This window comes from Cetorhinus maximus, chromosome 28, assembly GCF_964194155.1.
Source record: "Cetorhinus maximus chromosome 28, sCetMax3.hap1.1, whole genome shotgun sequence".
NCBI classification, from domain to species: Eukaryota; Metazoa; Chordata; class Chondrichthyes; order Lamniformes; family Cetorhinidae; genus Cetorhinus; species Cetorhinus maximus.
Window position 1 is genome coordinate 16,410,561 of NC_135906.1, and position 15,336 is coordinate 16,425,896.

Sequence of the window (15,336 nt, forward strand, 5' to 3'; positions counted from 1 at the left end):
CGTGTAGGGCAGGGTGTTTAATCACAGTGAGAGGGAGAGTGTGTAGGGCAGAGTGTTTAATCACAGCGAGAGGGAGAGTGTGTAGGGCAGGGTGTTTAATCACAGTGAGAGGGAGAGTGTGTAGGGCAGGGTGTTTAACCACAGCGAGAAGGAGAGCATGTAGGGCAGAATGTTTTATCGCAGCGAGAATGAGTGTGTGTAGGGCAGGGTGTTTAATCACAGTGAGAGGGAGAGCGTGTAGGGCAGAGTGTTTTATCGTAGCGAGAATGAGAGTGTGTAGGGCAGGGTGTTTAACCACAGCGAGAAGGAGAGCATGTAGGGCAGAGTGTTTTATCGCAGCGAGAATGAGAGTGTGTAGGGCAGGGTGTTTAATCACAGCAAGAGGGAGAGCGTGTAGGGCAGGGTGTTTAACCACAGCAAGAGGAAGAGTGTGTAGGGCAGAGTGTTTTATCGCAGCGAGAGGGAGAGTGTATAGGGCAGGGTGTTTAACCACAGCGAGAGGGAGAGTGTGTAGGGCAGAGTGTTTTATCGCAGCGAGAGGGAGAGTGTGTAGGGCAGAGTGTTTAATCACAGCGAAAGGGAGTGCGTGTAGGGCAGAGTGTTTAATCACGGTGAGAGGGAGAGTGTGTAGGGCAGGGCGTTTAATCACAGTGAGAGGGAGAGTGTGTAGGGCAGGGTGTTTAATCACAGTGAGAGGGAGAGTGTGTAGGGCAGGGTGTTTAATCACAGCGAGAGGGAGAGTGTGTAGGGTAGCGTGTTTAATCACAGAAAGAGGGAGAGCATGTAGGGCAGAGTGTTTAATCACAGAGAGATGGAGAGCGTGTAGGGCAGGGTGTTTAATCACAGCAAGAGGGAGAGCGTGTAGGGCAGAGTGTTTAATCACAGCGAGAGGGAGAGTGTGTAGGGCAGAGTGTTTAATCACAGCAAGAGGGAGAGTGTGTAGGGCAGAGTGTTTAATCACAGTGAGAGGGAGAGTGTGTATGGCAGGATCTTTAATCACAGCAAGAGGGAGAGTGTGTAGGGCAGAGTGTTTAATCACAGCAAGAGGGAGAGTGTGTAGGGCAGCGTGTTTAATCACAGCGAGAGGGAGTGCGTGTAGGGCAGTGTGTTTAATCACAGTGAGAGGGAGAGTATGTAGGGCAGGGTGTTTAATCACAGAAAGAGGGAGAGCGTGTAGGGCAGGGTGTTTAATCACAGCGAGAGGGAGTCCGTGTAAGGCAGAGTGTTTAATCACAGCGAGAGGGACAGTATGTAGGGCAGGGTGTTTAATCACAGAAAGAGGGAGAGCGTGTAGGGCAGCGTGTTTACTCACAGTGAGAGGGAGAGTGTGGAGGGCAGGGTGTTTCATCACAGTGAGAGGGAGAGTGTGTAGGGCAGGGTATTTAATCACAGCGAGAGGGAGAGTGTGTAGGGCAGGGTGTTTAATCACAGCGAGAAGGAGAGTGTGTAGGGCAGGGTGTTTAATCACAGCGAGAGGGAGAGCGTGTAGGGCAGGGTGTTTAATCACAGCGAGAGGGAGAGTGTGTAGGGCAGGGTGTTTAATCACAGTGAGAGGGAGAGTATGTAGGGCAGGGTGTTTAATCACAGTGAGAGGGAGAGTGTGTAGGGCAGGGTGTTTAATCACAGCGAGAGGGAGAGTGTGTAGGGCAGGGTGTTTAATCACAGCGAGAAGGAGAGTGTGTAGGGCAGGGTGTTTAATCTCAGCGAGAGGGAGAGCGTGTAGGGCAGGGTGTTTAATCACAGCGAGAGGGAGAGTGTGTAGGGCAGAGTGTTTAATCACAGTGAGAGGGAGAGTGTGTAGGGCAGGGTGTTTAATCACAGCGATAGGGAGAGCGTGTAGGGCAGGGTGTTTAATCACAGCGATAGGGAGAGTGTGTAGGGCAGGATGTTTAATCACAGCGAGAAGGAGAGTGTGTAGGGCAGGGTGTTTAATCACAGCGAGAAGGAGAGTGTGTAGGGCAGGGTGTTTAATCACAGAGAGAGGGAGTGTGTGTAGGGCAGAGTTTTTAATCACAGTGAGAGGGAGAGTGTGTAGGGCAGTGTGTTTAATCACAGCGAGAGGGATAGTGTTTAGGGCAGAATGTTTAATCACAGCGAGAGGGAGTGTGTGTAGGGCAGGGTGTTTAATCACAGCGAGAGGGAGAGTGTGCAGGGCAGCGTGTTTAATCACAGCGAGAGGGAGAGTGTGTAGGGCAGCGTGTTTAATCACAGCGAGAGGGAGAGTGTGTGGGGCCGGGTGTTTTATTCCAATGAGAGGGAGAGCGTGTAGGGCAGGGTGTTTAATCACAGCGAGAGGGAGAGTATGTAGGGCAGGGTGTTTAATCACAGTGAGAGGGAGAGTGTGTATGGCAGGGTGTTTAATCACAGTGAGAGGGAGAGTGTGTAGGGCAGGGTGTTTAATCACTGAGAGGGAGAGTGTGTAGGGCAGAGTGTTTAATCACAGTGAGAGGGAGAGTGTGTAGGGCAGAGTGTTTAATCACAGCGAGAGGGATAGTGTGTAGGGCAGCGTGTTTAATCACAGCGAGAGGGAGAGTGTGTAGGGCAGGGTGTTTAATCACAGTGAGAGGGTGAGTGTGTAGGGCAGAGTGTTTATTCACAGCGAGAGGGATAGTGTGTTGGGCAGAATGTTTAATCACAGCGAGAGGGAGAGTGTGTATGGCAGGGTGTTTAATCACAGTGAGAGGGAGAGTGTGTAGGGCAGGGTGTTTAATCACTGAGAGGGAGAGTGTGTAGGGCAGAGTGTTTAATCACAGTGACGGGGAGAGTGTGTAGGGCAGAGTGTTTAATCACAGCGAGAGGGATAGTGTGTAGGGCAGCGTGTTTAATCACAGCGAGAGGGAGAATGTGTAGGGCAGGGTGTTTAATCACAGTGAGAGGGTGAGTGTGTAGGGCTGCGTGTTTATTCACCGCGAGAGGGATAGTGTGTTGGGCAGAATGTTTAATCACAGCGAGAGGGAGAGTGTGTATGGCAGGGTGTTTAATCACAGTGAGAAGGAGAGTGTGTAGGGCAGGGTGTTTAATCACAGGAAGAGGGAGAGCGTGAAGGGCAGTGTGTTTAATCACCGCGAGAGGGAGAGCGTGTAGGGCAGTGTGTTTAATCACAGCGACAGGGAGAACGTGTAGGGCAGTGTGTTTAATCACAGCGAGAGGGAGAGTGTGTAGGGTAGTGTGTTTAATCACAGTGACAGGGAGAGTGTGTAGGGCAGGGTGGAGCTCCTGAGGAACAAGAGGTAAAATTAAAGAACCACAAAGAAAATCGAGAGACAAGATTACAATGGACCTCTGAGGTTGGTGGTGAATAAGTTTTAAGTGTAGCATTTGAGGTGATATGTGCAGTTATAGAATTCGTGCTTTCTATTGAATCCCACTTGATCCAGTCCATCTGACACCTGTTTTCTGCACTTCCAGATTGGCCAAGATTTTCCAGTCTCGCCAGTGGCGGGCACCATCGTGGGCGAGACGGGAAAATTAGGAGAATGGCTTAAAGTCAATTGGCATTCAAATGAGAGTTAGCAAATGTTGCTGAATTTTTTACTTTTGTATGCAAGGAAGTGGGACAAGCAGTTGGTAGCACCTACACAAGAGTGTGAGAGGAGGACCCTGGGACAGGCAGTCAGCAGCTCCAAGAGGAGAGGGTGAGAGGAGGACCATGGGACAGGCAGTCAGCAGCTCCTAGAGGAGACTGTGAGAGGTGGACTCGGAGCCAGGCAGTCAGCAGCTCCTAGCACCTAACATCACAGGAGAAACATAAGTTAATTTCTTGTTGAGAAACAGCTGTTAGGGAGTGTCATCAAGTATCTGAGAATTATAAATGCACATTCTTTTTAAAAGAAGGGGCTACTCCAGGTTTCGGAACTCGAGCAGCGGCTGGAGTTACTGTGCGCGTTGCGGGGCTGAGAGCTATGTGGATAGCACATTCAGAGAGGTGGTCACACTACAGCTTAGGAGCCTGGCGGCAGAAAGGGGATGGGTGACTGCCAGGCAGTCCAAGAAAATTAAGCAGCTAATGCGGGAGTCCCCTGGGGTCCTGCTCACCAATTGGTTTTCCGTTTTGGAGACTGGCGTTGGTTCCTTGGAGGAGTGCAGTCAGAGCCAGGTTTGTGGCACCACAGGCAGCTCTCCTGTACTGGTGGGGAGAGCAGTAGCAATAGGGGATTCATTAGGCGAACAGACTAGGCATTTCAGTGGCCATAGACATGACTCCACATGGCATGTTGCCTCCCTGTTGCCAGGGTCAATGATGCCACGGAGTGGCTGCAGGACATTCTTCTGGGGGAGGACGATCAGCCAGAGGTCATGGTCCACATTGATACTAATGACTTGGGTAGCAAAGGGGAAGAGGTCCTGAAAACAGACTTTAGGGAGCTATGAACAGCAGGACCTCTAAAGCAGTAATCTCAGGATTACTCCCGATCCCACATGCAAGCAAGTATAGAAATAGGAGAATTGATGAATAAACATGTGGCTAGAAAGCTAGTGTAGGAGGGAGGGCATCAGTTTCTGAAGCACTGGGGCATGTTCTGGAGAAGGTGGAACCTGTACAAGGCGGTCGACACCTAAGCAGGACTGGGATAAATATTCCCTCAGGGAGATTTGCTAGTGCTGTTGGGGGGAGTTTAAACTAGATTAGCAGGGGGATAGGAACCTGAGGGCGAATTCAGAGCAGGGAACGGAAGATGGAGGATTAGTGCGTGACTCTGAAAGACAGAAGAAACATAGGTTAAAAGTGTACAGCACAGGAATTTGACAGTGTTAAAATGTATATATGTAAATGCAAGGAGCATAGTAAATAAAGCCGATGAGCTGAAGTCACAGATAGACACATGGCAGCATGATATCATCGCCATGACAGAAGCTTGGCTCAAAGAGGGGCAAAAATGGCAGCTCAACACGCCTGGATATAGAATTTTCAGGTAGGATAGGGAGGGGGATAAAAACGGTGGGGCTGTAGCATTATTGGTTAAAGAATCAATTATAGCTGTGAGGAGGGATGATATACTAAATGAAGCATCAAATGACGTCATATGGATCGAGCTCAGATAAAAAACAGGCAGCCACACTGCTAGGAGTGTACTATAGACGCCCAGATAGTGGAAAGGAGTGAGAAGAACAAACATGTAGACAGATTTCTGAGTGCAAAAACATAAGGCAGTAATCGTTGGGATCTTCAACTACCCTAATATCAATTGGGATAAGAACAGTGTGAAGGGCACAGAGGGCACAAAGTTCTTGAACTGAATTCAAGAGAACTTTTTAGCAAACACATAACAAGCCCAACAAGAGGGGATGCAATTCTAGATTTAGTTTTAGGAAATGAAGCTGGGCAAGTGGATGATGTAGCAGTGGGGGACCATTTTAGAGATAGTGACCATAATGCAAAAGCAGAAAATGCTGGAAAAACTCAGCAAGTCTGACAGCATCTGTGGAGGCAAAGACAGAGTTTACGGACTCGAAACGTTAACTCTGTCTTTCTCTCCACAGATGCTGTCAGACCTACTGAGTTTTTCAGCATTTTTGTTTTTGCTTCGGATTTCCAGCATCCGCAGTATTTTGCCTTTAACTTAGTGACCGTAACGCAGTCAGATTTAGCATCATCATGGAAAAGGACAAAGATAGAACAGGAGTAAAAGTTCAAAAGTGGGGGAAGACAAATTTTACAAAGCTGAGAGGTGAGCTGGCGAGAGTGGACTGGATACAATTATTAGAAGGAAAAGCTGTGTCAAATCAGTGGGAGGCATTCAAAGGCGGAATTCTACGGGCACAGTGTAGACATATCCCCACAAAGTAAAAGGGCGGTACTGCCAAATCTAGAGCCCCCTGGTTATCCAGAAGCATACAGGCCAAGGTAAAGAAGAAAAAGAAAGCTTATGACAGCCACAAAAGGCTTAATACTGTAGAAAGCTGAGAGGAGTACAGAAAGTACAGGGGTGAAGTAAAAATGGAAATTAGGAACGCAAAGAGAGTATACGAAAAAATAATGGCAGGTAAAATCAAAGAAAATCCTAAGACATTTTACTAGTACATTAACAGCAAGAGAATAATTAAGGAAAAGGTAAGGCCTATCAGAGATGTATATGGCGTCATGAAGTTATTAATGTATATAATATTATTGGAAAATATTTTTCTTTTAAAATAGAAGTTTAGTCTATGGGTGTGTCTTAATTGGATTAAAGCCAGCTAGTCTGGGTGTTTTGATGTGCACTGGTTTTGAGATGTCAGAGAGGTAGAGTGCGTTTACATTGTTTGAATAGAGCATTCAAGAAGTGGGGCGAAATCTGGCACCTAGCTGGCAGAGACCAAGCAATATGTTTATATTACTAATAAAATTGATACTATGAAAGGGGTTTTATTGTTAGAAGAGGTGGAGCTCAAAGAGGCTGCTAATACAGTGAGAATTTACATTCAATGAGATGTGCTAGATATAACCAATAGCAGTTTTTGAGTGTGCGGGGCAGAGGCAATGTAACATCAAAGCCTGTAAACCTACCATTGTATCTGCAAGGAACCAAAGTGAAAGGAACCTCATTTTGAATTTGTAAAGTGAAAATGCTTTGCCTGGTGTCTGCTTAAAAATCTATGGGTTGCTGTTGCCTTAATGGAGATTAGTTTGGGAATTTGTTATAAGTTATGATAGTAGTAATTTGTATCCATGTATATGTGTTTAATGTGTTGCAACTTAATAAAATGTTTCATTTAGTTTAATGTAAAACCTCTCAAGAACTGGTGGCCTGATTCCTGAATTTGGAGTTGCATCTCAAACATATCACTTAAAAATATAGGTTATGACAGTTGTTTAAAGTTTCCCCCTGGAATTTTTTTATGTCTCAGCTTTACCAAACTGCTGGGTCATAACAATGGTAACTTGTGGGTTGATGCAGAAGATGTGGGCAGGGTTCTCAATGAGTATTTTGTCTCTGTCTTCACTAAGGAGAGGGCTGATGCAGACATTCTAGTTAAAGAGGAGGAGTGTGAAATATTAGATACAATAAGCATAGTAAGAGAGGAAGTAGTGGCAGGACTGGCACCCTTGAAAGTTGATAAATCACAAGGGCCAGATGGATTGTATCCCAGGCTGTTGAAGGAAGCCAGGGAGAAAATAGCAGATGCCCTGAGGATCATTTTCCAATCCTCACTAGATATAGGTGAGGTCCCAGAGGATTGGAGGTCTACGAACGTAGTACCATTATTTAAAAAGGGTGCGAGGGATGGGCCAGAAAAGTATAGATTGGTCAGTCTTATTTTGGTGGTGGGAAAATTATTGGAAACAATTCTGAGAGATAGGATAAACTGTCACTTAGAAAGGCACAGATTGATCAGGGAGAGTCAGCATGGTTTTGTTAGGGGAATATCGTGTCTTACTAGCTGAGTAGAATTTTTTGAAAAAGTAACAAGGAGGATTGATGAGGGTAGTGCAGTGGATGTGGTCTACATGGATTTCAGTAAGGCATTTGACAGGGTCCCACATGGCAGACTGGTCAGGAAAGTGAGATCCCATGGGATACAGGGGAAGGTGGCAGGTTGGATCCAAAATTGGCTCAGTGACAGGAAACAATGGGTAATGGTCGATGGATGTTTTTGCGAATTAAAAACGGTTTCCAGTGGTGTTCTACATGGCTCAGTGTTGGGCCCCTTGTTGTTTGTTGTATATATTAATGATTTAGACTTAAATGTGGGAGGCATGATTTGGAAATTTGCAGATGACACAAAAATTGGCCATGTAGTTGATAGTGAAGAGGATAGCTGTCGACTCCAGACTGATATGGATGGTTTAGCTGAGTGAGCGGAGAAGTGGCAAATGGAATTCAATCCAGAAAAGTGTGAGGTAATGCCTTATCTGGTCTGGCTTACATGTGACTCTCAACTGCCCTCTGAAATGACCTAGAAAGGTCAGTTCAGGGGCAATTAGGGTTGGGCAACAAATGCTGGCCTTGCCAGGATGCCCACATCCCATGAAAGTATAAAAAATCTCTTTGCAAGAATTTTTGAAAGAAATGATATTCCATGATGATTGTCACAGATCTCTTTCAGTGTTTTCAATGCATCCTTGTAGTCTTAGGGCACAGCAACCTAGTCAGGCAGTATAAACTAGTGAGTTTCCTAAACATGTGAATCCCTCTGTACTTGAATACTTCAGGTGGGATGCCTTTAGCTCCTAGCGACTTGCCCATAGAAAGCTGCTTTATGACCTTTGTGACATCTGCTTGAGAAGGATTGAGAGTAAACTCTTCCAGAGTGTGGTGCTGTGGAAGTGACTCAATGGTATCATTGCACACTGTGGATTGTTGATGTAGGAGATTACTGAAGTGCTCTGCCCAATGAGGGAGAATCTCATGCCTATTTGTTAGAAGCTGATTGCCATTTGCTGAGAGGATAGCTGTCACACTTTGATTTTAGGGCCATAGACTGATGACAGATCTTCATGTAGAGTCTTCATGCTGCTTGAAGCTCAACAGTCTTGTTTTCCCACCATCGGTTCTTCATCTCTCTTAGTTTGGCCTGCAGGTTGTGTTTTGCGCAATGGTATTTAGCGTTCCTCGCTGGTGATTTCTTGTTGGATATGTAAGATCTGTGAGCATCGTGTACTTCATCCAGAAGCTTGTCTATGTTTTGGTCGTTGCTATCAAACCACTTTTGGTGCTTCCGTTTAACGAATCCTAGGAGCTCAGATGCCGTGCTGTAAGTAACATCCTTTAACTTTTTCCAAGAATCTTCAATGGCAATATTGTCTTCTGGGATTTCAACAATTCCTGTGGCTAGTTTGTGTTCCAGTTCTTGTCTCTTGGCCATGTCTTTAAGAACAGTTACATCAAGCTGCCTTTGTGGCTTGACTCAGTGCAGAAGCACCTTAGATTTTATCTTCAACGACACAATACTCCTGACAAGTCGATGGTCAGACCAGCATTCTGCACCTCTAAGGGAGTGGGTAGAGCACACGTCCTTGAAATCTCTCTGTTGTACAATAACATAGTCCAACATGTGCCAGTGTTTGGATCGGGGGTAGGGGGGGCATCCATATTGTTTTCAGTTTGTTTGCTTGCTGAAAGACTGTGTTTGCAATGGTGAGGTCAAACATGTTGGTCATAAAGAGAAAGAGCTGGCCATTGGAGTTTGCTCTGCCAATACCTTGATGTCCTATTATTCCTCCCCATGTATGGGCATTGAAATCAACAATAATAGTGAGCTTGTCCTGGTTGGGGACTCCTCTAATTAACTTGCTAAGGTCATCATAGATTGCTCCTTTGACCCCATCTGTATGTGTCATTGTTGAAGCATAGACACTAATGAGTGTTGCATGCTGGTTACTGACAAGATTAAAGTGAAGAATCATGAGTCAATTGCTGATACCCATAGGAAGTGAGTCAAGGTGGGTGGGGTTTGTGCAGAGCCTCTCCCACTCCAATGTCCAAGGCAGCTGGCACTATACTGGTAGCATGGGTTTTTTTTATTCATTCACAGGATGTGGACTTCGCTGGCTGGGCCAGCATTTATTGCCCATCCCTAATTGCCCTTGAGAAGGTGGTGGTGAGCTGCCTTCTTGAACCGCTGCAGCCCATATGGTGTAGGTACACCCACAGTGCTGTTAGGGAGGAAGTTCCAGGATTTTGACCCAGCAACAGTGAAGGAATGGCGATATATTTCAATTCAGGCTGGTGAGTGACTTGGAGGGGAACTTCCAGGTGGTGGTGTTCCCATCTATCTGCTGCCCTTGTCCTTCTAGTGGTCGTGGGTTTGGAAGGTGCTGTCTAAGGAGCCTTGGTAAATTCCTGCAATGCATCTTGTAGATAGTACACACTGAGGGAGTGAATGTTTGTAGATGTGGTGCAAATCAAGCGGGCTGCTTTGTCCTGGATGGTGTCAAGCTTCTTGAGTGTTGTTGGAGCTGCACTCATCCAGGCAAGTGGAAGTATTCCATCACACTCCTGACTTGTGCCTTGTAGGTGGTGGACAGGCTTTGGGGAGTCAGGAGGTGAATTACTCATCACAGGTTTCCTAGCCTCTGACCTGCTCTTATAGCCACATTATTATATAGCTAGTCCAGTTCAGTTTCTGGTCAATGGTAACCCCCAGGATGTTGATAATTGGGGGATTCAGTGATGATAATGCCATTGAACATCAAGGAGCGATGGTTAGAATCTCTCTTGTTGGAGATGGTCATTGCCTGGCACTTGTGTGGCGCGAATGTTACTTGCCACTTGTCAGCCCAAGCCTGGATATTGTCTAGGTTTTGCTGCATTTGGACATGGACTGCTTCAGTACCTGAGGAGTCGAGAACGGTGCTGAACATTGTGCAATCATCAGCGAACATCCCCACTTCTAACCTTATAATGGAAGGTGATGGAATGAAAGTCATTGATGAAGCAGCTGAAGATGGTTGGACCGAGGACACTACACTGAAGAACTCCTGCAGTGATGTCCTGGAGATGACTGACCTTCAACAACCACAAGTATCTTCCTTTGTGCTAGTTATGACTACAACCAATGGAGAGCTTTCCCCCTGATTCCCATTGACTCCAGTTTTGCTAGGACTCCTTGATGCCACACTCGGTCAAACGCAGCCTTGATATCAAGGGTAGTCACTCTCACTTCACCTCTGGGGTTCTGCTCTTTTGTCCATGTTTGAACCAAGGCTGTCATGAGGTCAGGAGCTGAGTGGCCCTGGCGGAACCCAAACTGGGCATCAGTGAGCAGGTTATTGCTAAGTGAGTGCCACTTGATAGCACTGTTGATGACCCCTTCCATTACTTTACTGATGATCGAGAGTAGGCTGATAGGGCGGTAACTGGCCAGGTTGGATTTGTCTTGCTTTTTGTGTCCAGGACATACCTGGGCAATTTTCCACATAGCAAGGTAGATGCCAGTGTTGTAGCAGTACTGGAGCAGCTCGGCTAGGGGCGCAGCAAGTTCTGGAGCACAAGTCTTCAGTACTATTCATTAGAATATTGTCAGGGCCTATAGCCTTTGCAGCATCCAGTGCCTTCAGCCGTTTCTTCATATCATGTGGTGTGATTCAAACTAGCTGAAGACTGGCATCTGTGATGCTGGGGACCTCAGCAGGAGGCCGAGATTGATCATCCACTTGGCACTTCTGGCTGAAGATTGTTGCTTCAGTCTTATCTTTTGCACTGATGTGTTGGGCTCCCCCATCATTGAGGATGGGGATATTTGTGGAGCCTCCTCCTCCAGTAAATTGTTTAATTGTCCACCACCATTCACAACTGGATGTGGCAGGACTGCAGGGCTTAGATCTGATCCATTGGTTGTGGGATCACTTAGCTCTGCCTATCACTTGCTGCTTATGCTGTTTGGCACGCAAGTAGTCCTTGTTTAGCTTCACCAGGTTGACACCTCAGTTTTAGGTATGGCTGGTGCTGCTCCTGGGCATGCCCTCCAGCACTCTTCATTGAAGCAGGGTTGATCCCTTGGCTTGATGGTAATGGTAGAGTGGGGGATATGCCAGGCCAGGAGGTTACAGATCACGTTTGAGTACAATTCTGCTGCTGCTGCCCCACAGCGCCTCATGGATGCCCAGTCTTGGGTTGCTAGATCTGTTCAAAATCTATCCCATTTAGCACAGTGGTAGTGCCACACAACACAATGGAGGGTATCCTCAATGTGAAGGCGGGACTTCATCTCCACAAGAACTGTGGGGTGGTCACTCCTACTGATACTGTCATGGACAGATGCATCTGCAGCAGGCAGGTGTGTGAGGATGAGGCCAAGTATGTTTTTTCCTCTTGTTGGTACCCTCACCACCTGCCACAGACCCAGTCCAGCAGCTATGTCCTTCAGGACTTGGCCAGCTCGGTCGGTACTGGTGCTATCAAGCCACTCTTGGTGATGGACATTGAAGTCTCTCACCCAGAGTACATTCTGTCCACATGCCACCCTCAGTACTTCCTCCAAGTGGTGTTCAACATGGAGGAGCATTGATTCATCAGCTGAGGGAGGGCGATACGTGGTAGTCAGCAGGACATTTCCTTGCCCATGTTGACTTGATGGCATGAGACTTCATGCGGTCCGGAGTCAATGTTGAGGAGCCCCAACTCCCTCCCGACTGTATGCCACTGTGCCGCCACCTCTGCCGAGTCTGTCCTGCCGGTAGGACAGGACATAGCCCAGGGATGGTGATGGTGGTGTCTCTGGGACGTTATCTGTAAGATATGATTCCGTGAGGATGACTATGTCAGGCTGTGGCTTGACTAGCTCTCCCACATTTGGCACTAACCCCCCCACTAGCCCCCCAGATGTTTGTAAGGAGAACTTTGCAGGGTCGACAGGGCTGAATTTGCCACTGTCGTTTCCAGTGCCTAGGTCGATGCTGGTGGTCCATCCAGTTTCATTCCTTTTTTGAGACTTTGTAGCGGCTTGATACATTTCTGAGGGCAGTGAAGAGTCAACCACATTGCTGTGGGTCTGTAAATAACAGGTTTCCTTCCCTAAAGGACATTAGTGAACCAGATGGGTTTTTACAACAATCGACAATGGTTTCATGGTCATCATCAGACTTTTAATTGCAGATTTTTATTGAATTCAAATTCCACTGTCTGCTGTGGCAGGATTCGAACTCTGGGCCCCAGAGCATTACCCTGGGTCTCTGGATTACTAGTCCAGCGACAATATCACTGCGCCATCACCACAAGCGTAGCAGCTGAAAGGATGCAGGTTTGATTTTGGAGTTTTCCTTCTCTTAGATGGGCTGCTGAGCAGACTGAAGAGCCTCATCTACCCTTGACATTGCTGTCCAGTCCGTTGGCACTATTTGTGATCTTCCACACTGTCAGCTGACGTACACCTTACAAGATAACTCATAGCTGGGAGTTTTGAAATCAGAGTTACCTTCTCCTAGGTAGATTGCCAGTTAAGGCTGAGAAGCCTTACCAACTAGGGCTGAAGTAATGGGGTTGAGTTCTGGGTCATGGTTGGTGATGAGTTTGAGTGGTTTATTCTTCGTGAAATGAGAACTGCCTTGGAATTAGTTGGTTGCAATTGAAAGTAACTGACTTCCCAGAGACCCACCATCTAACATTTAGTTAAATCCATGCTAGAACTCTGTTAGGATCCTTCTTCAGTCTGAAAATGTTACTTCCAACCTGTAGATCCTCAGTGCTGCTGGAATTATAAACCTGTGGGCATGGTAGCAATGTGACAAAGTCCCTCATGGCTTTGGGCGGGGGAGGGGTACAAGTGGCATTGATACATTCCAATGAAGGGGTGAGCTTGAAGTGAAGAACTCAGTGGACTAGTTAATGTTTCCATCTGGATATTCTGCCTCTATCAGTCCAGAGCCAGTTTACAGTGAGCATAAAGGTTTCATGGAAGTAGAGGCATAGGTACTGTGTGTTCCCCCAGGACGTTCCAAAGTATACCCCATCCAGTGAATGGTTTGAAGAGTATTACCTTTTACCTAAGATAAAATCAAAATACTGCGGATGCTGGAAATCTGAAATAGAAACAGAAAATGCTGGAAAAGCTCAGCAGGCCTGACAGCATCTGTGGGGAAGGAAACGGAGTTAACGTTTTGAGTCTGTATGACCCTCCTTCAGATCTAAAGAGAACGGAACAGAACGGAAAGGAGATTGAGAATTTTAAAGAAGCTGCTTTATGCAGACTTGGCTGTTCCACGTGATCTAAGTGCACTGCCTGGTAAACATCACGTACCTGCAGTCTCCTTAGCTCAGAAGAAGGGTCATACAGACTCGAAACGTTAACTCTGTTTCTCTCTCCACTGATACTGCCAGACCTGCTGAGTTTTTCCAGCATTTCCTGTTTCTATTACTTTTTACCTGTAGCTCAGGATTACACTTTATTCTTTGTTCTCATGGAACGATGGGGGGAGGGGGAGTGTGGTACAGTTTATAGTTGGTGCCTCTCCTGTCTCCATTGCTGTATTAAACATTATCCCACAATTGCACCTGGTCTAAACTGCATTAGCTCTTGCAGACTGAAGTATGCCATTGCCTGCCTCACTGGGATAAGGTATCAGAGGCGGTCAACACCTGTGGGCTCATATACCCAGGTCTTCATCTTCAGGAGGGGGTGAGGGGTGAAGTTAGAGGGAAAAACAGAACGGAAAGGAGTTTGAAAATTAAAAAAAGCTGCTTCATAAAGACTTGGCTGCTCCCTGTGAGCTATGTGTGAGGCCTGGTAAACATCATGTACCTGCAGTGTGTGGCCTGTCTTCCTTCACACTATGGGTGCTTTGAAGAGCACTGCGTATCGAGGATTTAGCCTGTGATAAATGATGGGTCTGAGGGGTTTGCAAAAATGCACCATCTATTCAACCTCAGTCAGGATTTAAACCTTATCTAGAAACTTGACTCGGGTAAGCTTTCAGTTGTAAAGTATGAGTTACAATATACAGTACGTGTTACAGTATCCTTAGATGGATGTGAGGTGAGGGTAGGACTAGGTTTATCTGTGATACCCCCCACAGTATGATAGATTTACACTCATGGCCTGGACAGATTAAAAGAGGCAATGAAGGGTAACCTGAGTCCATTGAACAAACCTTTGGGAGAGTCCGCACTTACAGGAGAGGGGGAACTGTACCCCCGGGAGAGTTGGGAGAGGAGGAACTGTACCCCAGGCGGAGTCAGGAGAGGGGGAACTGTACCCCTGGGAGAGGAGGAACTGTACCCCAGGGGGAGTCAGGAGAGGGGGAACTGTACCCCAGGGAGAGTTGGGAGAGGAGGAACTGTACCCCAGGGAGAGTTGGGAGAGGAGGAACTGTACCCCAGGGAGAGTCAGGAGAGGAGGAACTGTACCCCAGGGAGAGTCGGGAGAGGAGGAACTGTACCCCAGGGAGAGTCAGGAGAGGAGGAACTGTACCCCAGGGAGAGTCAGGAGAGAGGGAACTGTACCCCAGGGAGAGTTGGGAAAGGGGGAACTGTACCCCAGGGAGAGTCAGGAGAGGAGGAACTGTACCCCAGGGAGAGTTGGGAGAGGAGGAACTGTACCCCAGGGAGAGTCAGGAGAGGAGGAACTGTACCCCAGGGAGAGTCAGGAGAGGAGGAACTGTACCCCAGGGAGAGTCAGGAGAGAGGGAACTGTACCCCAGGGAGAGTCAGGAGAGGAGGAACTGTACCCCAGGGAGTGTCAGGAGAGGAGGAACTGTACCCCAGGGAGAGTCAGGAGAGGAGGAACTGTACCCCAGGGAGAGTCAGGAGGGGAGGAACTGTACCCCAGGGAGAGTCAGGAGAGGAGGAACTGTACCCCAGGGAGAGTCAGGAGAGAGGGAACTGTACCCCAGGGAGTGTCAGGAGAGAGGGAACTGTACCCCAGGGAGAGTTGGGAGAGGAGGAACTGTACCCCAGGGAGAGTCAGGAGAGGAGGAAC

General features: G+C 47.3%; 1 protein-coding gene across 2 annotated transcripts in view; it reads left to right on the forward strand.

The window, feature by feature from the left end:
- pde4a (phosphodiesterase 4A, cAMP-specific) overlaps positions 1–15,336 on the forward strand; it is a 416,509-nt gene that overhangs the window by 307,465 nt on the left and 93,708 nt on the right. The gene's annotated exons all lie outside the window — the stretch shown is intronic.